Here is a 13,313-nt window from a genome sequence, read left to right on the forward strand (position 1 = left end):
GTATTTTGGTCACTAGAAAACACATTTTAAAAGAATTGTAAAAGGAAGCAAATAAAAGTATGCTGGAATAGGGTATCTTGAATTTACTTCTAATCAGAAACATAACAAATTGACAACTATAACATGGAACAACTCCCTTCGAAACAGAAGCTAAAGCTAACAGAAAATGTCCATAGTAAAGAGATATACAGGAAAGTGGAGAAATAGTTTTGTGGGAAAACCACCCACCAACACGCAGATCCAGAATGAGAAAATGTATCAAAAATATTGTTACCTCTGTGGAGCAAAGGGCTTGTGCCCAGTATATGGAGCTTCAACATCCGTTATCCTTCTTAGATGTTAGCACTAGTGGGTTCTTGAGAATACTATGCAAGGTTTGCATACAAAACTCGGCAGATTAAAGGCTAGAGTTTATTGTACAGACAGAATAGATGTATCTGAGTCCCTCCCCAGAAGTCCAGGCCTCTCTTTTACTGGTGAATAATGTTACTGGTCCTGTCCCTGACGCTGCTCCATCCTGTGCATGACCTCCCAGTAGATCCTGGCCCTACATCACTCTCTATTCTGGGCGTGCCTCTCTCAGTCTCTGTCACTTGGCAACCCAGCTGCAGCCCAGCAGTTCCTGGTATCCTGTCCCTGCTTTGCTAGTCTCCAGCAGTGGCCATGGGCACGGGCCGAGATTCCTAGGCTCAGCCCCTTACCACTAACTGGGCGTCCAAGCTCTGCCTGAATGTGAGCTTTCTTGGGCATCTGAGCCGGGCCCATGTTCTGCCCGCTGTCTGCCCCTGAGTGGCCCCGCCTGACCCTGGAGGTCTGGGGTGTGAGGAGACAATGCAGAGGGCAGGAGCTCAGTCAAAGACTGGATTCCGTGTTACCAAATCCCACCCGCAGACAACCCATTCTCCATTCCGACAGGCTACTAATTCCACGGGGTTGATTTTGGTGACCTGCTCGTGGACACTTAGGCTCCTGCTAGATCACAGACTCCCAGATCATCCAAACTATGGAGAACGGCATTTAAGCAAATGAAAGGAATTGAACGGTATGAAAAGAGATTCTGAATGCATGCCTATTTGCCCGAAGTACACAGAGGGAAAGTAGAAACTTGAAGAACCAGGCTATCTTTGTGGGAGTGGGTGGCACACCCAACTAACTGTTCAGACTCTGAACTTAGGGATCACTGCTAGCGAGGCTCAGGGAACACAGAAGGTTCTGGAGATTGAACTTGGGTCATCCACATGTAAGGCAAACACCCTCTCCTATCCGCTGTGCTGTCACCATTGGCCCCCTCCATTTGCCAAATTTAAAACACTACCAGTGCAGCAGGAAATAGGGAAATGACTCGAAGATAAACATGCAGCTGGTTCCCAAATTTGAATTTCTTTCTTGGTATAGATATGGCTGGTAATTCCTATGACATAACTGTAAAATGTCTTTAAGATAACTAGAGGGCAAAATATACTGTCTCCATAGACATAATCAGCCCCAAACCAGCTTCCTGTGCCCCAAAAAGCCTGTCAAGATATACTGAGCTATCATCACCTCGTGCGCGATTATACTAACAACTTCAAATGCCGTAGCTGCAGCTTCTTCTGAAAGTGAACTCTGGAACACCTCCCTACACACATCTGCATAGTCAATTCATGTAGACATATTTATTGTTTAAGTTCTACTGCCCTTAGTGCTGCTAGAAGTTAGACTTTAAAGGCAGGTAAACGGGGACACCATGTTTGCATTTGATTCTGGTAATCAGGTAACCCATATTTTTGAACTCCACTAGTATAGCATGATACAAACAGCTTTTGATAATCTGAAAACCTGAGACCTACTAAGAAAAATATAAGTTGATTAGAGATATCTAAGAACTAGGGAAAGCTGAAATATTAAAACAAGATTAACACTTAGCGATGAGGTAATAAGTTTGTTTAGCCAAACAAGAAATAGAGTCATAATAAGGAGACAGACAAATATGACTACAAACAAAATGACAGAAAAAATACTCCCCTCTAAATAATTTATCTAAAAAGAAAAAAATCAAAATTATGGGTATAAAAATGGTCTCCAAAATTTGGTGAAGAAAATGAACAAAGTAGAGAATTCATAATATAGATACAATAGGAGAAAAATATTAAGTGAAAGTCAGAGTACTAAAGAATTTAAAATACAATAGTGGTTTTCAACTGCTAGATGAAGTGGCAAATAGAAATTGAAAAAAAATCTGTAATATATATGTTGGGGGCTAACTCGGCAGTGCTCAGGGCTTAGTCCTGGCTCTGCACTCAGAGATTACTTCTGGAGGGGCCCAGGGACCATATTTGTTGTTCTTTGGGGCTGTACCTGAAGGGCTCAGGGCTTAATTCTAGCTCTGTGCTCATAAATTCCTGCCGGCAGTTCCAGGCATAGAACCAGGTAAGCTGTTTACAAGGCAAGCACAGTAACTCCTGTGCTACCTATCTCTTCTCAAAATTTCCTTTAACAAAAATCCTCGCAGGTCAAACAGAACAGCTTGACATATTCAAGGGATGAAATGCCATGTTTTACAACCAAGCTAGCTAAAAAAAAATAAAAAAATAAACTAGGACCTTGTCAGATAAACACACTTTTAAAAAAAATAATATTGACAAAAAAGTTTTTACCTCCTGTCCCCGAGCCAGACTGTCTTCACTGGGGCCCCTTGGAGCGAGGCACGTTGAGTCTCCCTTCCCGCCCCAAGCAGAGCCCCGGTAGAAGAAAACCTCTAGAACCCAACCACAGCCATGCTCAAGACCCCTCTCCACATGTTTGGATGAGCCTCACGCATAAAGGAACCAGCAGAGGAACCCAGGTATGCGGGACCATGGCTGAGATCTCCAAGCCTACTCAGATTGGGACTGGGCCTTCTCCACTCAGATCCCCAGTTTTCCAGTAGTTTAACAGAAACTACGCCCACGCCATGTAATCTCATCAATTACCAAGATCCAGAAATTATAACACAAAGTTCCTGGAAGAGAGCAGAATCTCGCAGGGCAGAGCCTGGCAAGCTACCTATGGCATATTCGATATGCCAAAAACAGTAACAATAATGGGCCTCATTCCCCTGAACATGACAGAGATGAATGGAGACGTTACTGACACACGGTCAAGCAAATGGATGAGCAATGGGACTACAGTGATGTAGTGATACAGATACACACGATTACATAAAACAAAATGTAAAATATACATTAGCTATATTGTTTAGTCAACTGGAGCCAACTTCTGTTTTTTCTAAGTATTTACTTATTTTGGTCTTTATGTCATACCTGACAGTACGTAAGGCTTTCTCCCGGCTCTATTGCTCAGGGGTCACTCATGGTGGAACTTGGTAGATCATCTGGAATGCCCAGGATCGAACTCAAGCCACAGAGCTCAAGGCAAGCACCCTTCCCTCTGTACTGTCTCTTCAGCCTCTTGGCACCATCTTTTAAAAAAGTAGAAGAGGTCCACACCCAGCACTGCTCAGGACTTGCTTCTGACTGCTTGGTGAGAATTCCTGGCAGGACTGGAGGTTGCAGTGCTGGTGCATCCCAGGCCAACTGGGTTTGGCCGCTGTTTTTTTTTTTTTCAGATGTTTATCTGTCCTTCTTTATTCAGTCCCTTTGGGTGAAAAAACTTTTATCAGGAAAGTTTCAGTTAGCTTAAAATGAACAATCTTTTCATATCCCATATTCTTAGGTGACAATATTCTAATTTCATACAACCATCTTCTGACCCTACAGTCTATTTCCTCTGGGCATTTTTTCCATAATTTCTGTGAAAGTACAAAGTTATTTGTGATTAAGTTTTTGGCATAGTGTTTCAGTACTGATGCTTTTCACCAGTATTCACGTCCTTCCATCAGTGTTCTCTAACCCACTTTGGCTCCCACCCACCAGTCTGCTTTTATAAGAGGACACATTTTTTCAAACACTTTTTTTTACATTGTGGTTTACAGTACTATTGCTGATAGGGCTTCATACATAACACCTTACCACCGTTCAGAACCACATTCTCCTCCTGGTTGAAAGGTTCCCTTTACCATAGTGGCTTCCCCATCCCTGTTGCTTCCCTCTCAGGCCCCCAAGTGGCATGTCTCCTACTGAATGCCAATACTCCTATTCTGTGTTTCTGTTGTCCTTGTGTTTGTTTGTTTGTGTTATTATTTGCTTGCAAGATTCTTTTGATTTCCTCTCTAAACCACTGGTTGTTCAGTAGTGAGCTGTTTAATTTCCAGGTATTTGATTTAAATTTCTGTTTCTGTGTGTGATTCGCTTCTGTTTTTAGTGCATCATGGTCTTAAAAGATCATTGATACAATTTCTATCTTATGAATTTTGTGGAAGTATATTTTGTGGCCAAGCATGTGATCTATTCTGGAGAATGCTCTATGTGTACTAGAAAAGTGCATATTCAGCTTTTGGGGGACAAAATATCATATATGTTAATATATACATTAAACCTCTCTCTTCCATTTCTTCCCTCAAATAAAGTATATCCTTGCTGACCTTTAGTCTGGTTGATCTATCGAGAGGTGATAAAGCAGTGTTGAAATCTTCAGTTATTATTGTGTTACTATCAAGGTTTTTCTTCAAGTACATGAGTAGTTAAGTGTTTTGCTGGTTCCAGGTACATATGCTTTAGGAGTGTAAGTTCTTCCTGATATACAGATTCCTTGATCATTAAGAAATGATTTCACTGTCTCTTATAACCTTCTTCAGTCTGAAGTCTATGTGGTCTGGTACTAGTATGGCCACTCTAGCCTTTTTGAGGGAGTTGTTTGCTTGGAGAATATTTTTCAGCCTTTGACCTTTAATTTGTGCTTGCTCTGACTGTTCAGATGTGTTTCTTTCAGGCAGAAGACTGTTGGGTCCAATTTTCTGGTCAATCTTGACACTTTTTGTCTTTTAATTAGTGCACTTAGCCCATTGATACTGTGAGAGATTATTATTATGGGGCTTTTGTCCTATATTTCTGCAGTAGTTTTGTGTGTTTGAGGAGATTGTCTTGTCTTAAAGTAGCCCATTTATTTTCTCTATAACCATGATTTTGGGTCTATGGAGTTCCTGAGTTGTTGTTTGTGAAGCTGGGTACTGGTTCTTCAAGTATAAATGAGAGTCTAGATGGGTAAATATTCTTGGTGAGGGCACTCATTACATTGAGGATTTTCACTATACCCCCACTGTATTCCAACCTAGAGGATTTTGTTAGATAAGTCTGCTGTAAATCTTAAGGACACTCCTTTATAAGCAATTTCCTTCTTTGATCTTGCTGCTTTCAGTATCCTATCTCTACCTGTGATTATCTTCATTCTGATTAGGATGTGTCTTGGAGTAATATTACTTGGATTTTTTTTTAGCTGGTACTCTTTGGACCTCCTGAATCTGAGTGCATGCACTCTTCAGCTCTGGGAACTTCTCAGCAATGCTTCTTCTGATGGTTGCTTCTTCATCAGGGTTTTATTACCATCCCTCTGGATTCCAATGATCCTTATGCTATTTCTCTTGATTTCATTCCAATGTTCTCTTGATATTTATTGTTCTATTTTGAGGCTCTTTTCCATCTTCTGCTGTTGTCTGGCAGTTATCTGCACATCATCTCTAACCTCAAAATCTCTAACCTCAAAATTGCGTGAACAAGAAGTTACTTTATCTATATCCTATATTAGATATAGGATTTCACTGACTGGATTTCACCAATTTTATCCACAGCAGCGATTACTCTTCTGTTGGAGCTTTCCAGTGAGTTTTTATTTTCACCTACCAAGTTTTTCAGATCTGTAATTTCTTTTATTTTTTTTTGTGTTTTCCTCATTTCTGCTCTCATATCCTCTTGTATTTTATGGGCAGTGTGTTCCATTACTTATTTGAGCTCCTTAGGCATCCTTAACAACTCCATTGTAAATTCCTTATCCAGAGGTTATATAGTTCATTATTCCTGTTAGTTTCATCTGGGCTAGCAACTCTCTAAGCTAAGTGAGTTTCTGCATTGCTTTACCACTGCGACATTTGTGGTTTGGAGTTGTTTCTTGTTTGTTGTGTATTTAGGAACCTGCAGTTAGGCTGTCTTTGTATGTTACAGTGAATTATGGTGAGGTGAATAAATGCAAGCCCTGAGTTCGCTGGTATCTCTAACATAGCATATAGATAAAGTAACTTCTTGTCCAAATAATTTTGAGGTTAGAGATTTTAAAGGGATGCCAGGAGGGGTAGTTCTAGGAGCTGAGGGTCAAGGCTTCCTTTTTGTGGGGGGTCCAACTTCAGGCTGGGATTGGGGGAAGAGCCCCTTTAATCCATTTTGATTTCACTTTTGTACATGGTATGAGAAAGAGGTCTAAGGTCATTTGCTTGTACATAGCTGACAAATTTTCCATTTCTTGCTCCACTTCACATTTTTTCTTGAAGTGAAAAGTGAAGCTTTTCTTGCTCCACTTCATATTTTTTGTTCCTTAACCAAAGATTGACTGGTCATATACCTGAGAGTCTTTCTAGGGAAATTCAGCTTTATTTCATCAATCCTAGAGTTTGTCTTTATTACAGCACCATGCTATTTTAATTACTACAATTTTATAGTACGGTTTGAAATTGGGGAAAGTGATGCCTCCCGTATTCTTTTTACTGAAGATTGCTTTCACTGTCTGGGTAGAGGGATAATTGTTTCATGTGAATTTCAGGAGTGTTTGACCTATTTATTTTGAGAAATATGGATATTCGTATAGGAACTGCATTGAATTTGTACAATCTTTTTTTTATTAGTTTATTTTTAATTAGAGAGTCATCGTGAGGGTACAGTTACAGATCCATACATCTTTGTGCTCATGTTTTCCCCATACAAAGTTCGATAACCCATCCCTTCACCAGTGCCCATTCACCACCACCAGTAAACCCAACATCCCTCCCCACCTCCCCAGTCCTTCTTCCCCCACCCCACCCTGCCACTATGGCAGGGTATTCCCTTTTGTTCTCTCTCTCTGATTAGGTGTTGTGGTTTGCAATAAAGGTGTTGAGTGGCCATTGTGTTCAGTCTCTAGTCTGTATTCGGCCCGCATCACCCTTCCCCCACATGACCTCCGACCACATTTTACTTGGTGATCCCTTCCCTGAGATAACCAGAATGAGAGACCAGCCTCCAAGCCATGGAGACAACCTCCTGGTACTTATTTCTACTATCCGCAGCACTGTTTACAATAGCCAGAATCTGGAAAAAACCCGAGTGCCCTAGAACAGATGACTGGTTGAAGAAACTCTGGTACATCTATACAATGGAATACTATGCAGCTGTTCGAAAAAATGAGGTCATGACGTTTGCATATAAGTGGATCAACATGGAAAGTATCATGCTAAGTGAAATGAGTCAGAAAGAGAGAGACAGACATAGAAAGATTGCACTCATCTGTGGAATATAGAATAATAGACTATAAGAATTTGTACAATCTTTTATGGAACATTGCCATTTTGATTAATTCTTCAAATCCATGAGCAGTAACTGTGTTTCTATTTGCTTATGTTTCTGAAAGTAGTGTTTTGAGTTTTCTTTGTATAGGTATTTCACCTATTTCGTTAAGCTAATTTTGAGGTACTTTACTTTCTAAGGCATAATTGTGAACAAGATTTTTTTTTAACTATCTTTCTCTTCCATCACTTGTAGGAAAGAGATCCATGGTTTTTGTGTATTATTTTTGTGAACTACTTTACTATACAAATTATTTCTAATAGTGTTTTAAAAGTGTTTCAGAATTTCTAAAAACAGTATCATATCATCTGCAAATAGTGAGAATTCACTATCTTCCTTTCCTATCTCCCTGCAATTAAAACTTTTCCTTGCCTATTACTATAGTAAGTACTTCCAGTACAATATTAAAAAGAAGCAGCAAGAATGGGCATCTTTGTCTTATGCCTGATCTTAAGGGGAAAAGTTTTTAGTTTTTTCTCATTGAGTATATTTGCTGTTAGCCTGTGGTAAATGGGCTTTGACTATGTTGAGGAAATATTCTTAAATTCCCATTTTGTTGAGAGTATTTTTTATCATAAATTGGTGCTAGATCTTGTCAAATGTTTTATCTGCATCTATTGCTATGATTATAAGATTTTTATTTTTTGGCATTTATATGGTGTATTATGTTGATTGACTTGCATATGTCAAACTTTCCCTGTATCCCAGGGATGAATTCCATAGGAAGCCATGCTGTTGTGATAGCATACCCTTTTTGGTTTTTAATCAAATTGCTTGTTTTGGGTGGTTTAATCTGTTTCTATTTATCTATGATTCTGTGCTAATGTTTTTATGATTATTAGTTAGATGGGCACTTTTATACTACTTGTTATACAAAAAGGAATTTCTTCTTAGGTAATACTTTTCCACTGGGTATCACTTGTGGTCCAGTTGATCTTCGATTTGCTCGAGCAGGCGCCAGTAACGTCTCCATTTGTCCCTGTTGTGAGCTAGTGCAGCCCAATGATATCTGCTCGCTCCAGGAACAGGAAGAGCCTCAAATCGTTCACTCAGGGATTTGACGAAGAAATCTGACCATCTAGTTGGTGGGTGGCCACGAGGTCTTCTGATGTCCCGTGGAATCCACTCCATAACAGCTCTAGTCCAGCGGTCATCTCTGAATCACATTACATGACCGGCCCATCTGATTTTTGATGACTTGGCAAACAAGACAGCATCCCTGATTTTTGACCGTTGACGGAGGTCAGAACTCTGGATTCCTTCTCTCACTTGAGTGAGACATGATATTCCCAGAATAGCTCTTTCAATTTCTCTTTGGGATACCCTAATAGCATTCTCATCCTATTTGCATTAGGGCCCAGGTCTCTGAGGCTTATTTTAGTGCAGGAAGAATGGTGGAATCGAAAAGATGTGCCCGGAGTCAGAGGTTCTTCGTTCTCTTAACCACCTCTTCGATGCTCTTGAATGCATTCCACGCTGCTCTCTTCCTCCTGCGCAGTTCTGGCACCAAGTCGTTCCTCATGTTGATTTCTCAACCCAGGTACACATAGCTGCTGCATTCGGAGATGTTCGTTCCATTGACAGCAAATGGAGCTTCAGGCACCAGTTCGTTTTTCATGAACATCGTCTTGTTGAGATTCAGCTGCAGTCCGACCTTTCCACACTCATGGTCGAAGTCGGTCAGCATTTATGCCACTTGGCTAATGTTTGGTATTATGAGAACGATGTCATCAGCGAAGCGGAGGTGGTATAATTGCCGACCATCTATCTTCACTCCCATTCCTTCCCATTCCAGTCATTGCATGATGTTCTCAAGGGCGGCATTGAAGAGTTTAGGTGAAATGGTATCACCCTGCCGCACCCCTCTCTTTACATCAATGATCACTTTCTTGTAGAAAAGTATTCCACTGGGGATAGAGAAAACAAAACCTCATATTAATAATGTAAGATATTTTTCCTAGTCGGGTATTTTCCATATGGTTTCCCTGTCATTTTGCTTTCCTGTCATTTAGTTAAGGTATAGTTAAGAGAACGCAGACTTTGTGGGCCATCCATGAGCTCACTAGTATAGCTCTTGCTTCACATGCAGGAAACCCTGGATTGATCTCCAGCACTGAAATCTAAAAAAGAGATTTTGCAAACTGCAAAAATCCACAATAATTTCAGTGTATCCTACCACCTTAATATAGAGAAGCAAAATATCACAAGTTTGATTCTAATTTGGCCTGTCATAAAACTACTGGAGACTGGAGACCCAGGGGTATTGTCAGCTATGTTTGACTTATACTTTGCATGTGAAGCCCTGGGCTGGATCCCTGGCACCAAACATTAAAACGAACACTGGTATCTTGGGTTAGTTGTTCCCTTCTATTGGTCGCCCTTTTGCGAATGAAGTTCAGGGCCCTCACTGATGATTGAGCTCAGCCCTGACCCGATGGTAGGATCCCCTCCCTGGGTCCGGCTCTGCTCATGCTTTGCATGCAGCATGCTGTGAGAGAGAAGTCATCAGCAGAAGGGATGTCATCAGTGAGGGGCGGGGCTTCTCACCACGGAGAGCACTGGGCTGCAGCTTGCTGGGAGAGCTGAGACCTGTGGCCGGCACCCCTCTCCTGCTCTTCGCCTGCCACATAGCAAGCTCTGTAGCAGATGCCGTGTCATGATGGAAGAAACTGTTTCTTTCTTGACTGGCAGTCTCAAACCCAAGCTTTTCGTCTTTTCTCAAATCACTTCCAACTAGGAAAACTAGTTTTCAGCTAGAAAAACTAGGAAGCTGTGATGTTTCTGAGGCCAGTTGTCCAACATGCGGCTGCTCCCCGATTCTGTTGTTCCATTGCTCACAGGCGTCTATTTGCCCACCCAGAAAAGGTTTATTATGGTGACTTGATTCAAGATGAGCTGTGAAAACTGCCTTTGCCAAGATGTTTCTCTGCCAACTGGAAAAAAAGGGGGGAATTAAATGTATTAATATGAATTGAGAGCATTCATAAGGTCTGTAATAAAAAGGTACAACATTTGGATAGTTCAAAAAAAGAACTTTATTGAGTTGTTTGTTACTAGTGAGCCACCTTTGTTACTGTTTTTGTTTGGTGAGTGTAGCTGGCTTCTAGGTTAGTTTCCCATCTGTAAAAAACACGCAACCCGGAGATTCTTCTTGCAGCGATTTATTCCGAGACCTTCTCAAGCATTGGGAAGGAGGGGAAACGGGAAAGAGGAGGAACGAGGAGGAGCCTCTAGCTAGGTGACTTCTCCCCTTATATACCTCTCACCGCTTGTTTATGCCCAAGTGTCTGCAGCTGATAGGCTAGTTATACCTGGTGGGCGTGACAGGATATCCTGTTTCCTTATTAGGAGTTGTTTTCGAAGCCCAGTGCAATTAACAAGAAGCAGGTGTTGTTTAGGAAAATAGAATGCTAGGCACAAAAGGTTTAATAACAATAGCAGAACACCTATTCTCTAGGACGGATACTTTTTCAGCAGGACCCATCAATGATGAAATCCCATGGTTGTGTTTCTCCTCTCCTTGTCTAACAAGCATATGAGCATTCATAATATTAATCGTTTTGTATGGGCATAGCAAGAGATGCATTAAACTTTTAGAATTACTTTCCTGGGGTGATCTCAATCTCAGACTACAGTACCCGGGCCAGATTAGTCTTTCCTATCCCTAGCAGGGTCCTAGTCTCGTCATTACTTTAGGATCATGACAGTACTTGTCCATGATCAGACTCTTAACTTATAGTTAAGAATGAGGCACTTTGGCCAGGCCCATCTCGATGCCAGGGTAGCACATAACTTACCGCTTGCCCTGGGTCCGTCTCGTCCCCCGTTGGGACCCTGCCTTTTAGAGGGCTAGGAACCAAGGGCAACCAAGGCTACAGTCAAGAAAGCAGATGCCCGGGAATTAATAATATTCAAAGCCAATTAAATCCCAATTGCAAAGGCATATTAATAAATGTCTTTCTTTGTCCATACAAAAAGGACTTGCTCTGAATAAGCTATGCAAAGGACTCAAGGAGAAGAGAAAGACATTATTTACAAGTCAACAGAACACTAAGAAAGAAGCTACAAATGAGCACAGAGGAATGGGAGCACTGTGACGGGAGTAACCCAATAAACCTAAACTACCTGAAGCTATGTAATCCTACACCCATCTAATTTGGTTTGCTCCTATTGAAAGTTTTGTATTGAGGAGGAATTAAGAGGCGTCTAGAGATTTTAGGATCTGGAGTTTAGGATCCTAAAATTTTAGGATTTTAGTAGCTGTATAAACCAGAGTTTTCATGAATTTTAGCTGCTTGGCATGCATCTCATGGGAAATTTAGTGGAGAATAAGGGCCTGGTGTGGGAATCAACATGGCAGCAAGGTGGGAGGTGGGCATTACTACTGGTCTCCAAAAGTCCAAGGGGTGAGGGAAAGCTGCCCACCACAACTTAAAGGAACACCAGAGTTCTTAGCATGGGCATGGGGTACCTAAAATTATTCTCAGCTTGGTGATTGAACTGGGATTGACTACTTGGGAAGACAAGCTCCTTAACCCCTAAACTGCCTTCCAGTCCTGTGCAATGTTACCTTGGTAAAAATTAAAAGATACTTCTAAAGTAGACCTCTTCTATTTTGTACTTAATGCATAGTTCTTCCTCTATAAAAACTATAAGGTGGTGATATGGATCCCAAACACAAACTTAGCAACACTTAAAACATGATATATAAGCTACAACACTGGAACTTCATAAAATGCTTATCTAGTTGACAGGTGGGGGATTGGACAAGGGTTTCACTGGTGGGGAGGGAATATAGGAACTCTGGTGGAGGGAAGTTGACCAGGTCTGAGATTGGTATTAAATATTACAAGCCTAAAACTCAACTATGAATAACTGTAAATCACAGTTCTTAAATTAGAAGATTTATTTAAAAATAGACAATAAAAACATACTACACATCAAAAATTGTATAGAATTGGATAAGTCAGAAACTATTGTATAATAGATCTGTCTCTTTCTTCACTGCTGTTACTAAATTAAGCACATCACTAATTGTGGATTAAACTAAATATATATAGAGAGACATGGTGTACATGTAGTGGCTTACTTATGCTTTCAACTTTATAATGACAAAAATTTTACACATTCATGAGAAATTATTGTATGATAAATGCTCTTTTATGATGTTGGAGTATTGTTCCAGGTCAGTTTTTTTTTACTTAAGTCATTACTTACCAGGATATAACCATATTGTAAGCAAATATTTGTTTCTCAAGGAAAACTGCAAGTTTTCAGCTACATAGCTATACTAAATTTACTCTATGGTTGTCATCATCATTGAACGTTAATTATGTTTTCATATATCTTAATTTTTTTCTTCATGTCCTTTTAATTTTTTAGAAAATAACTTTTAGGGGCTGGAGCAATACTATAGTGGGTAGGGCGTTTGTCTTGTACAAGGCCAACCTGGGTTTGATTCCCAACATCCCATATGGTCCCCCAACAACCACTGGGAGTAATTCCTGAGTGCAAAGCCAGGAGTAACCTTCATGCATCACCGGGTGTGACGCAAAAAGAAAAAACAAAAAGAAAAAAAAGAATCTTTATCAGCTTTATTTGTACTTTGTCTTTTATTCTCAACTGAGTCATATTCTGCAACAGTGCTCAATAAAGAGCTAAAATTTCATAAAATAGTAGGCAAACATCCTGCAATTTTTCTTTAAAACTTAAAAAATTAAATTCTGTGGCTTGCAATGCTATTAGTAATGGCTCTTTATGAATACAAATCAAACATCCCACCAGTGTACATGCTCCCTCTCCCAAGATCTACAACATCCATCCCTCCCAACATCCTCCGTGCACACACAAGTCAATTATGTGGATCAG

The 13,313-nt window shown here is 40.5% G+C and overlaps 1 protein-coding gene across 1 annotated transcript in view; it reads left to right on the forward strand.

Moving 5' to 3' along the window:
• ADAM2 (ADAM metallopeptidase domain 2) overlaps positions 1-13,313 on the forward strand; it is a 131,364-nt gene that overhangs the window by 89,533 nt on the left and 28,518 nt on the right. The window lies entirely within an intron of this gene.

The sequence above is a fragment of the Sorex araneus genome, chromosome 1, assembly GCF_027595985.1.
Source record: "Sorex araneus isolate mSorAra2 chromosome 1, mSorAra2.pri, whole genome shotgun sequence".
Lineage (NCBI taxonomy): Eukaryota > Metazoa > Chordata > Mammalia > Eulipotyphla > Soricidae > Sorex > Sorex araneus.